Source organism: Myotis davidii, unplaced genomic scaffold (genome assembly GCF_000327345.1).
Source record: "Myotis davidii unplaced genomic scaffold, ASM32734v1 scaffold1693, whole genome shotgun sequence".
Lineage (NCBI taxonomy): Eukaryota > Metazoa > Chordata > Mammalia > Chiroptera > Vespertilionidae > Myotis > Myotis davidii.
Window position 1 is genome coordinate 260,776 of NW_006284386.1, and position 11,896 is coordinate 272,671.

The 11,896-nt window shown below is 38.0% G+C and overlaps 1 protein-coding gene across 1 annotated transcript in view; it reads right to left on the bottom strand.

The window, feature by feature from the left end:
• The window catches only part of DIAPH2 (diaphanous related formin 2), an 870,032-nt gene that overhangs the window by 47,575 nt on the left and 810,561 nt on the right, over positions 1-11,896 (bottom strand). The window lies entirely within an intron of this gene.

Sequence of the window (11,896 nt, forward strand, 5' to 3'; positions counted from 1 at the left end):
TAAAGGATATTAGTGAAGAATTGATGAAATTTGAATAAAGTCCATGAATTAGATAAGATTTTATCAATGTTAACTTACAAATGTTAATAAATTTATATAGTGGCATCATGTTGCAACTTACTTTCAAACATTCAGAAAAAAAGAATGCATGTGTGCATACAGAAAGAGAAAGAATGGTAGAGCAAATGTGATCAAATATTAATTTTGAGGAATCTGGGTAAAGGGTATATACAAATCTTTGGGCTATTTTTGTAACTTTTGGTAAGTCTAAAATTATTTCAAAATAAAAAAAGCTATAGAATATTTTGAATGTGCTTATGCATAGGTTAGATTATTTTCTCATTTATACATATACTTAGGCAAGAAGATATGAAAGGCAAGTTTTAACCTGAAACTTTAATTTCTAAGATCTACTTTATAGCAAATTAAACTCAAATACTGAAGCCACTTAGCAAACTAGACTATCAACAAATTGGGCCATAATAAGGTGAATAAAAGCAAACAAATAGAATAAAAAACAAGTTAAAATCACAAAATATAATATGTTAGAAGTGTTTTTAAATAAGTGTTTTTTCTTGAAAAAGTAGATAAAATAATTGCTCAGCACTTAAGGAAATCTCTACATATCATTTTATAACTGGGCAGGTTTCTTGATATGGGCTTGAATGTATAAATAACTCAGCAAATTTCCAAAGTAGAGTCTCTTCAAAAATAACAAACATATGAATTTACTTTATTTCAGTTGCAGGTAAGTCAGTACTTTGTTTGGACACGTTTGAAATTCTTATTGTGACAAGAAACAACTTTCAAAGCAACATAAAGGTTTAGAGTCATTTTGGTCAATTTATAGTCTTTTCCACAGATATTTTTCTCTTTTTAACGGATCATCTTGCACAGAGACTACATGCCAAATTCTATATGGCACACAGAATAAAACATCAAACATCTGAAAGAAATGAGCAAAATACTTTGCTTTAAGGCATGTGAACTTAGGACAGATGTGGCCTTTTATTTAATCCCCAATGCCCATACCATTGTACAGTCAATCAAATTGCTTAGAAAACTGGGCCAGCCCTAGCCAGTTTTGTTCAGTGGATAGAGTGTCAGCCTACAGACTGAAGGGTCCCAAGTTTGATTCCAGCCAAGGGTACATGCCTGGGTTGTGGGCTTGATCCCCAGGGGGGGGGGTGCAGGAGAGGCAGCCGATCAATGATTCTCATCATTGAAAGGGAGAGGGAGAAGGAAAAGAGAGATAGAAACATCCATGTGGTGTGAGATGTGAGAGGACATCTATCAGTTGCCTACTAACCCCCCTCAAAACAAAACAAAACAAACAAACCAAGAAACAAAACTGGGGACTGAGCCAGCAACCGCTTGGTTCATGGGTCCATGCTCAATCACTGAGCCATACCAACTGGGAAGGGTTGCCATGCTTTCTAGGCACAGGTCATCCCTGCTCCTTAAAGCATAATTAAAAAGGCACCAAATGAGAATTCACAACAAAGGGCCTCAGGCAGAGTCACCCAGAGTGACTCAGTATTGTGGGCAGGCTGTTTCACCATGTAATCAGGAAAGAAGAGAGAAACAAATTCTCCAGATTTAAAAATGACCTTAAAACTGTGTGTCCATAAAAGATCGTGTGGGGGGAAGAGGGAGAGACAGAGAGGGCTAGGAATGAATGAATGAGTAGGGATATCGGCTTTCGATTGCACAGAGCACTCTGGCATCCTCAGGTTGGTTGTTTTTCCTGGAAGAGAGTGGTTTGCGCTGTCAGGTGTTAGAGCCTGGGTTTAATTTAGAACTACTGCAGTGGCCACTGGATCGTTTCCAACAGCACTGTTTAGCTGAGACCAGGTCACAAGAATTGATGCTAAACTTACTGCAACTTAGTTCAAATAGGATAAATATTTGTGAAGGGTAATTATATAAATAAGATTCTTAAACAGGGAGACAACACCGAGCTCACAAAGAGAAAAGGATTCAGAATTAGGCAGATCTGGGATCAATTCCTATCATTTAGCAGCTGTATGACCTTAGGCCTCTATATTGCTTCGTCTGTAAAATGGGGATAATGATCTCTATCCTGAAAAGATTCTCTCAGAGCTAGCTCTTGCCCCACAATAGTGCCAACATGCTAGTGGTGTGGGGGAAAGGCTGGGATGCTGTGAACTGAGGCGAGGCCTGGAAAACCGGAAGCCCCCTCAAAGGGGAAGCTGGAGCTAGCGTGGCTTCTAGGAAGCAAGGACGCTCAGCATCCAATCTGAAGCTGATTTTTAAGCACAGGCTTGGGAAGAATTCAATCAACAGCACCTCTGCAAAGTAAGAGCTGTTGGTCATGCTGAACATCTTTTAAAGTAAAAGCTTAGAAATTTGCTGATAGCTCTCAATTATCCATAGATGATTATCTAGATTTTGGCCTTTATTTCATGGCTTCTTTCTATTAATCTCTTTCTGCTTATTGATATTTATACTGTCTTGCTCTTGGACAGCAAAATCTAGAAAAGTCTATTCAACTTAAGCATAGAAAAACTTCCATACCCTGAGTGGAGTTTGAGCTAGAAAAGTAATTATCTTAGCTGGAAAGAAGACAGTGTCTGTAAAGTTTTATTATAGGTTTCAGAGGTGATACCACTGGTCCACAGCAAGAGGACGGGAAGCCAGGAGAAAGGATGAGGCATTCCCAGGCATTTGGCTCTCTCTGATTTGGGTCCTCACCATTTGACCTCATCATTCTTTCACTTGAAGTAGAAGGATTGTTATGAACATGAGCCATATCTATATTCAAATGCTTAGTATGGGAAGGGAACTATGAAAAGAAATAATTTGGATATTTCCTCTTAAGCAGCGTGGAGAAACAGACAGTTAACTTCAAGCAAACTGCTACCTAGTATTTGAAAAAAAGTGGAAGTGAGTGACACACACGAGGTCATACAGTCATACTACGGATGGAAACACATTTACCTTATTGCCTCCCTGAGAAGGTGACTATAATTTTGTAGTGGTTGGTGGATGGACATCTGTTAGCAGCTGTATTACAGCTAAATGTACCACTGGATGGTACATGATGCGACTTGGGTTAGAAAAAAAAAAGTGATTGGAGGTAAAAAGAAAAAAATCCACAAGGTTTTAAAGCTATTTATCAATGTCTCTCAACCTTTTGTAACTTTAATGAACTTTCAGTCTAAGGTCAGGTACAGACATGTGTAGCTGAAACAAAAAATTAAGAGCTGTATTTTATTAGTGTGATGTACATCAACATCTGTATGGCAGTAATAGGGCAGTTTGCTTTCAGAGACTGAACTGTGATTTCAATAATTGTTAGTTCCAGTCTTTGACAATAAAATTCATTAGAGGGGAGGAGAGGGATGCTTTGATTTTAGAAAAAAACACTACTTAAATCTCATGCAAATCAATTTCTGTTATTGTACTGAATTTTCCTTTGATTTTCAGAGGGTCACCTTATAGACTTAGCTGTATAGATTGTCCATGCATTAAGTCTCATTCGAATTTGAGAAACCTCTCTAAAATGAATGGAAATAGATTTCCCCAATCACTGAGAAAAACTACACCTTTTCATTTTAACTCAGCTAAAAAGGGGAGGAAATATTAAAAAGAAAAAAAAAACAGCTTCTGAATTCAATTTATTCTTTTTTTCCTATTAAGACTAAGTTGAAAATTGAATATCCAATTTACCACTGAGAGGGTAGTCAAATATTTCTGCTCAATCCCTCATTGCTTCTAAATTCACTCAAAGGCAAGATTATTAATTCCTCCTGACAGAAAATCAAGATTTAATGAGTAGCTGACAGCCCTTAGGAATTACTGGGAAAATTTAATACAATAGTGTTGACTAAATAATGTGCTTTTACATACATGAGAAACACATTATGCAGAGTAATGAACATACAGTAAATGTTAGTTTAGCTGTTAAATTTTGGACAAGTGATTACTTTCATGGGAATAAAACTTCCAAAATAAAAAGCTACCTCTACTTCAACACTGTTATATTTTTTTCTCAGATGGCCACAATATTTTCTCGCATTCATTTTTAATTCAACTGCACAGCTATTTTACCTGTTACTAAGTGCTAGGTACTGGAAGAGATAGAGAACCAAACAGTGTTTGTACTTTCAGGATTTCAAATCCAGTGGGTGATGGAGATAGGATACAGAAACAACCGTTACACAAAGAACTGAGTGCAGTGACAGAGGGACCAGGAGATGAAAGCAGAGGAACATTGGGTTTGGGAGGAGTGGTGTGTGTGCTCAGAAAGAAAGTCTTCATGAAGGAATTTGTATTTGAAACTAGCCTTAAAGAGTGAGTGGGTGGGGTGCTGATGGGGGAAGCTACACAGGTGGGAAAGGTGTAATCAGAGAAAAAGGAATCATTCGGGTGGGCTGGAGTAAAGGGTAGATGAGGGAAGTAGTGGCGAACAGACAGAAAAGGTCCATTGAAGGCTTTCCCATGGAAGGCCTCCAATACCAAGTTGAGTCTGTAATTCGGTGTCCACGCTTGTCTCACAGGCAGATGCTAAGCACCGCCGGTGCAGAGCCGGTTCCAGTATGTCTGCTCTACCCGCAGCAGCCAGGCACACAGTAGGTCTGCATCAACTGCTCAGGGAATTGAATGAGTTTTAAAAGAAGTATTCAATGGATTTTCAGGTTTACTGTTTCTGAAGTCTTCTTCTGAAACCTCCTTTTAAAAAATGGACTTTAAGCTGCTTTCCCACGATGAAAACAGGAACAGAACGTTAGGCCAGTGATTCACACAGCTATTAGAGTCCCGCCTAAGAGAGCGGTGCTGCCGAAGCTCAGGGCGTCTGCACAGCCTGGTGCCCCTTGAACCAGAACCATTAAAGTAATAACTTGTACATTTTATAGGAAAACTGACTTCTCGTCAGTAAAAATGACATGGCCTAAGTGATTTTTACTTAAGATTTTAGCTTTCAGATAGCCTCCATAGGGAAATAGCATCAACACTAAAACTGGCATGGAAAATGGAGATGCAGAAACCCTGCGTTTTGTGCACTGGTTTTATTTCTGGTCTCCTCTGTCCTCAGAGGAACACTCCACAGCAAACTAAAAAGAAGCTAGTAACAACCCATTTGTAAATTTCATTTTGCTGACTGTAATGACATGGAATCACTTTGGTTTTAAACACTACATAATCATTAACTATCACATAAAATAATATTCATTTAAGTGTGTATATTACGGATTTAATATTCTACTAGCTTTCATTTCTTGGGAAGACGTTATGTTTTATGTACTTAGAATGCAATTTGAATAAGCCTTACTAGATTTCTCCCCTTCCCTTCCAGCTATAATTTCATGTGATACTATTTGAATCGCTGGGACAGTAGCGGGGTAAAAATTGAATGAGTTCAATAGGGAAGGATACTTATGCTCCTGATGAATAATTATAATATGAATTAATCTTTTTTCTATCAAGGGTCAGTAAAGGACTGACAAAGAAAGTTCAACAATTATGATAAAGCGGCAAAGAATCAATTTACACCTAAGGCTGCTTAGAAATCTGAGAGTGACAGATAAATCACAGTGCCGGCCACCAACAGGTACTCAATGTTTATTGAACGAATAAAATAAAAATATTTCTCAGGACTATTAGCTTTCAAGAGATTCAAGAATAAAATATGAAGAGACATTTAAAACACGTTAAACTGAGGCTCCACAAGAAGTACTGTAAAATGGTGGACGTTAAAAATGATTCCACTTAGGAATACACTACACCTGTCATGATGTTTATTTTCATAGGCATTTGAATTGTGTGCTAGTTTAAATGTGAACACGTATTATGTGCAGCTTCTTCCAACCAGACAAGGAATCTCTCTCCCTGCCCCTTTGATCTCAGTGGCTCTTGGACTTGCTTTGACCATCAGAACGCAGTGCGAGCGGTACTGTGGGAATTCTGACCCAGGCCTGATGAGACTGTGTAGTTTACATTGTCGACCTCTTGGAACACTGTAATGGCCGCATAAGAAGCCTTCCTTCTGGAGAGCTCAGGAAATTAGAAGTGCTGGGCTGACAGCCCCAACCAAACACCAGGCATGTGAGTCCACCCTGGACCATCCAGCCCCAGCCAAGCCTTGAGATAACTAACTGCAGCAGCATGAGTGACCTTAGGTGAGACTCACAGTAGAACTGCCCAGCTGAGGCCAGCCCAGAATGCAGAATCATGAATAATTGTTTTAAGCCATTAAATCTGGGGTTTGTTATACAGCAATTGATAATGGATATACCTTCTGAAATTAATACTTATTTCTTGAGCCCCCCCCTTTTTTTTTCTATTCCATCTCGCTTGCTCTTTTCCATTTGTATTTTGGTCTCAGCCCATTGGTTCAGTATATTTTGACTTTTAAAAATGTCCCCTTGCCCTACCTGGTTTGGCTCAGTGGATAGAGTGTCGGCCTATGGACTGAAGGGTTCCGGGTTCAATTCTGGTCAAGGGCACATGCCTGAGTTGTGGGCTCGATCCCCAGTAGGGGGTGTGCAGGAGGCAGCCAATCAATGATTCTCTCTTATCACTGATGTTTCTATCTCTCTCTCCCTCTCCCTTCCTCTCTGAAATCAATAAAAATATATTTTTAAAAAATATCCCCTTTCTTGTCATTTCCCCCACCACATATTGGTTTATTTATTTTATTTTTACTACTGAGTTGACTCTATATGTTTAAAACCAATAAGCAGAGCCTTGCATTCCAGGATACAGAGTGATACAACCATGTCCCACAGCTCTGGCAGGCAAAGGGATGTCCCATATAGGCAAGGCTGTGTGAAAGGCATCGGGCGGAGCTGTCAGCTTTGCATGTAAAGCGCAGTACTGTCAGTAAAGACGCGTTGAGAAGGCCTGCTTCTTCCCTTTTCTGAGCTGATACCCAGAAAGAATTGCCTTTGCTTACAACCAACTCAGAATATGAGATTGATTAAGTTACCAAACCCATGTTTATATTTACTGACATATAACAGAAGTAACATGTCCATTGGAGTTTATACATTGGAGTTCTCCCACACACACACTTTAGACTGATATTGTGGGCCTCCCTCCGGCACCCACAACTAGTTCAATTATCATATAAACCTCAGCCAAGGTCTAGTCCTACCCTTACCCAGCTCTCTACTTGGATACTGAAAAACTGGCTGAGGGCCTTCTGACTGGGAGGTTGGCATGACTGGTTACCATATGACTGTGTTAATAATTAATAAGGCTGTGGCAGCAGATCCAAGATGCCTAGCAATCTGCTTAATCTCATGCTAATCAGATAAAAGAACACATTTCTAATCAGCTCTCTGCTGATTCAGTTGAAGTCTTTCAGGCCCGTATTACGCTTCCAAGGAGGCTAATGTGCCAAAACTACGAGAAAAACCCATCATCGGCTATTTTCTCAACACGTACTAGGAGATTTCAAGAACTCCCTTTGCAACACAAAAAACAATCCTTATAAGAAAAAAATGTTTAAAGTCCAACATGATCCTAATTGGTAACTTAAACATGATGCATTTTATTTCTCCTAAGAGGAAACAGAAAAACACCTCCTCTTTAGAATCACAGAACCACATTTATCTTTGTTTTTGTGATTATGTTCCTTGCCTGCCTTCTAGTCTGGGGCATATAATGGACAGAAAATTCTACAAAGCCGTCGGTGAAGCCAGATCGTCTTGATGTGTACACACGTGCACACAAACACACAACACGTATGAACACTGGAAACGCGAACCATCACCTGAGTCTGTCCTCCCCTCCCCAGCTGAAGTACATCATGGCATATTTGTATTCCCTTGGGATATGGAAGAAAAGGATAGAGATGCAAAAATTATTTTAGATCATTGTATCTTCCTGTTGAGTACTCCAGTAATCTGCCCTTTCCCCACTGCATGTCACATGCAGGCATTGATCAGTGGAAAGATGACTTGAGAGACTAAAAGTTGGATTTCCTCTGTGTTCCAGATTTTCTTTCCCTTCCCCCAGCTTCAGTTGCGATATTCCTGTGCTTCTTTGTGGCCTCATAATGACTCCTCTAGTATGTATACAACCCACTTCATCCTGATTTTCAAAGTGCTCAATGCAAATGCCGCAGTGAAAAGTGCTGAGGACGCTGCTAAGTATCTAAGTGGATTGAGACCCTTGCCAAGTGTAATTAACTCTCTTTACCTTCTTGACTCAATTTTTCTTTAATTTCCCGTGCTTCGGAAACAGAGTTCCATTTGGCATTTAATATTTGGGAGGAAATGTCATGGTCAATTGGGGAGTTAGGGGACCCATGAGGAATGTGTGAGTACAAGGTAGTTTATTTTTCTTATCACCATGCTCATGCTCTCTCACTCTCTCTCGTTGCCTCGCTTTTTTTCTCTGGAAAGAGTTCAAGAGTGATACATGAACATATGTATATATATCCTCTCTAGTAAGTTCAACACAGTTGTATGAACAATTACAAAGTACAAAATTATTATACACTTTAAGTCTCTGTGGCTGATGTTAGCAAAGGTTCTGAAGGTCACGCATCTTCACTTCTTTGAGAAAAGTTTGCAACAACAAGGCTGCTTCTAAATTATCTTTACAGCTAATTAGAATTTGTCAAGCACTTGCCTTCACAGCTTTAATATTCTGTAGTGCCGATCATTTTATACATGATGGGTTTAAATATTTATATCTTCTAATCAGTTGCATAATGATGATCAATTCTCTATTAATAACTTGGTGATATTGTTATTTAAATTTTTCTTTGTATCTTTAACACCTTATTTTTAAAAACATGCAAAAGAATTAAATATGTTCCATTACACCATTCTGAATTTGACTATTGTTTCACTTAATTTCAGTAGGGTACTAATTACCAGAAAATTCTACTGCAGATTTTTGTGAATCAATTAAAGACCGTTTGAATCTGGTTTACTAATACATTTTTGCACAAGGGTAAAGGATATATTTTATCTCAACTCCTGAAAAGGTGTCCATTTGTCCATTTCCAGTTGACATTTCCAACTTCTAGAACTCTTTAATTTCTCCTCTCTCTCTCTGTCTTTCTCTCTCTCCTTCCCGCCCCCACCCCCCCCGGCCCCCGCTCTGAGAGTACAAAACAGGACAAAGATAAACAAAACCATAGGGAATTGTGTCCATTCATCTAAGCTTTAAAGAAATGTAAAGATTTTTCACTCACATCCTATCAGTGACACATTGCAGTTCATATATTTCTCTCTCCTGGATCCTGAGTTAAACCATTTGGGGCAAATATTTGTTACGTAATGTCAACAGTATACTGAGTATGACAAGGATAGAAGACAAGCATTGTCTTTAGGGATCTTTCACTGCTAGAGCAGATGGATAATCATGGGCCAATTGCTTAAATTAATGCTTTTGGAAAGCAAAATACTTTGTATCCAGTGACATTTCTTTGCTCATTTTTTTTCATCTGTAAATTCAGAATAATCCTAAAAAATCTATAATAACCATGTAGTTCACTTCTCAATGAATGGATAGTGTATCCTTATAATATTGTGGAGATAGTATGTGAAGTATAAATTTGTGTATATTTTCTTCTATTTTATTTTCTCATCTTCCATAATACCACCCAGAATAGAGTGGCAAAATAAAGTTCAGTTGCAAAAATAAAGAAAAGAAAATTACATTTCTTATGTACCCGAGTTTGTGAATTTCAGATTCATGCCTACAAATATAAAAATACATATATACATAAGGTTTCTGGGCTCTTTTGGAATTGGGTGCCAAAATTAAAGGAATAAATAAATAAAATAAGCTACTAAGTTATGACATATATCTGTTCATACCAAAGGAGTCTTAAGGTGATTGTCAGGTCACCTGTTTCTTCTTCTGAGGCTATTTTTTGAATCTAAATTATTTTGGTTTTGGAAAATGACACAGACTGGTGTGTGGCTCAAACCTAATGAAACTCAAGTGAATTCCAATTTTAACCTGCAAATTCTTCAAGGATTTGGCTTTTAGAAACCCCAATACATTTGAAGGTCAGTATCAAGAAAGGAGGGAAAGAACTATATTGTTTTAAGGCAGAATTTAGTCACTCTTTTTACCCTTTAGAGAACCTTGGGCCTTCTGCAGACACCTCTCTCGAAGATCTACTGTAATCATAATTGAAAATCAGTTGGCATTTTTTTCAGGCTACAGTGCCTCACTGCCATGGTTACAGCTAAGGCACCATAGAGAGTGGAAGGACTGTCCAGTGTTAGATTTTTTGGGGGGAGTAATATATATTTATTTAATTGGGTTACAAAACCAGTTGTCTTAATGCAATGAGCAAGGTATTATTTGTTTCTCTCTCTCTCTTTTTTCTAAGTGTAATCAGCATTCAGAAGATGAAAATGGTCAGTGGGTTATAAATGCAAATAAAATTAAAAAACACAAAAATTGAAGACGGACTGATTAAATACAGTTCAGATTAATCGTGGAGGATGAAGGCGCTGTAAGTGGAGTGGTGCAACTTCCTTCACTGTGTTTTAGAGACAGATCTACTGAGATAGAAATCAACCGCAAAGGAAAAGGCAATTTCGTTTATCTTCACTTTTGACTTTATTTGAGTAGGAGTTTCTGGCTAGCACAGCATCCTTTTCAATTTGTTTCAGTATAATGTGCAGCAGATACACTTGATTAATGAACTGATTAGCAACTCCTTTAATTATTTTCCAGTAGTTTTGTGTGTTTTTTCCCCATTATCAAAGCGGCAGTGAAAAAAGTCACTGTCCTCTAACTATGGTACTCTAAAATCTTTAAAAACAAATTTGTCTCCCTAAAAAGGATGAACAAAAATATGAGAAATTTCAAAATAGGTTCCTAAGACCTCTCCTTACATATAAATCCTGTAGCTTTCATTTCTCAAAAAGTTGTAAATGTTAAGGGAGGAGCAAACTTTTTCAACAGTTAAGATTATACAAAGGAATATGGAGAATATTCTGAATGTTAATAATCCAGTAATCTTGAAACTATTCAACACACACAAATTATAGCATTGAAATATTTGATCATTTAGCCTCAAAACAAGATAGGCCAGATCTTTTTGTAACCTCATCTCAGAAGTGACACCCATCAGAAGAAAGACGAGAGGCCCAGTCCACACTCAATGGGCATGAACACCAGCAGGTGGGATCATGAGGGGCCACCTCAGAGTCTCCTTATCACACATACTAACCTGTTAAAATTAAGAATTCTACTTAAATAAACTTGAGTCTTATTATTGCATCACCCTAAGTGGTCTCTGTCCCTTCCAGTCTTCTTCAGCCCGATAGACCATTACAATATCCGGTGTGATTTTGAAATTCTTCTGCTCAGAAACCTTTAATGGTCCCCCACAGCATACAGAATATTGTCCAAATTCCCCAGTCATCTATTTGGTCTTCCATGATCTGACTTGTTGGTCTAGTCTCACTGTAAACACTGGGCACTTTTTTCCCTTCCATGCTCCCTGTGAAATACTTCCCATGCTGCACTTCACTCTCCTATTCTATTTTTACCTGTCAAAGTTTAACCCATTCACTCAGGACCTATTCCAAATACTTTTTTTTCTTCCATGAATGCTTCCTAGTAAAATTTGATCCTTCCTTCCTCCATATTTCCATATAATTTAGATTTTACCTCTGTTATAGAATTACAAATAAGGACCATATTAAACTTATTTGCATAAATATTTGCCTCCTCCAATAAACTGTATGTCCCTTGAAAACAAGGATCATGGCTTTATTTGTGAACCTTTACAGCATCTAACACAGAGCCTTGACAGTAAATAAAAGTATTTTCTTTTTATTTACTTATTTTTAATAGATTTTTATTGATTTCAGAGAAGAAGGGAGAGGAAGAGATAGAAAGATCAAAGATGAGAGAGAATCATTGATCGGCTGCCTCCTGCATGCCC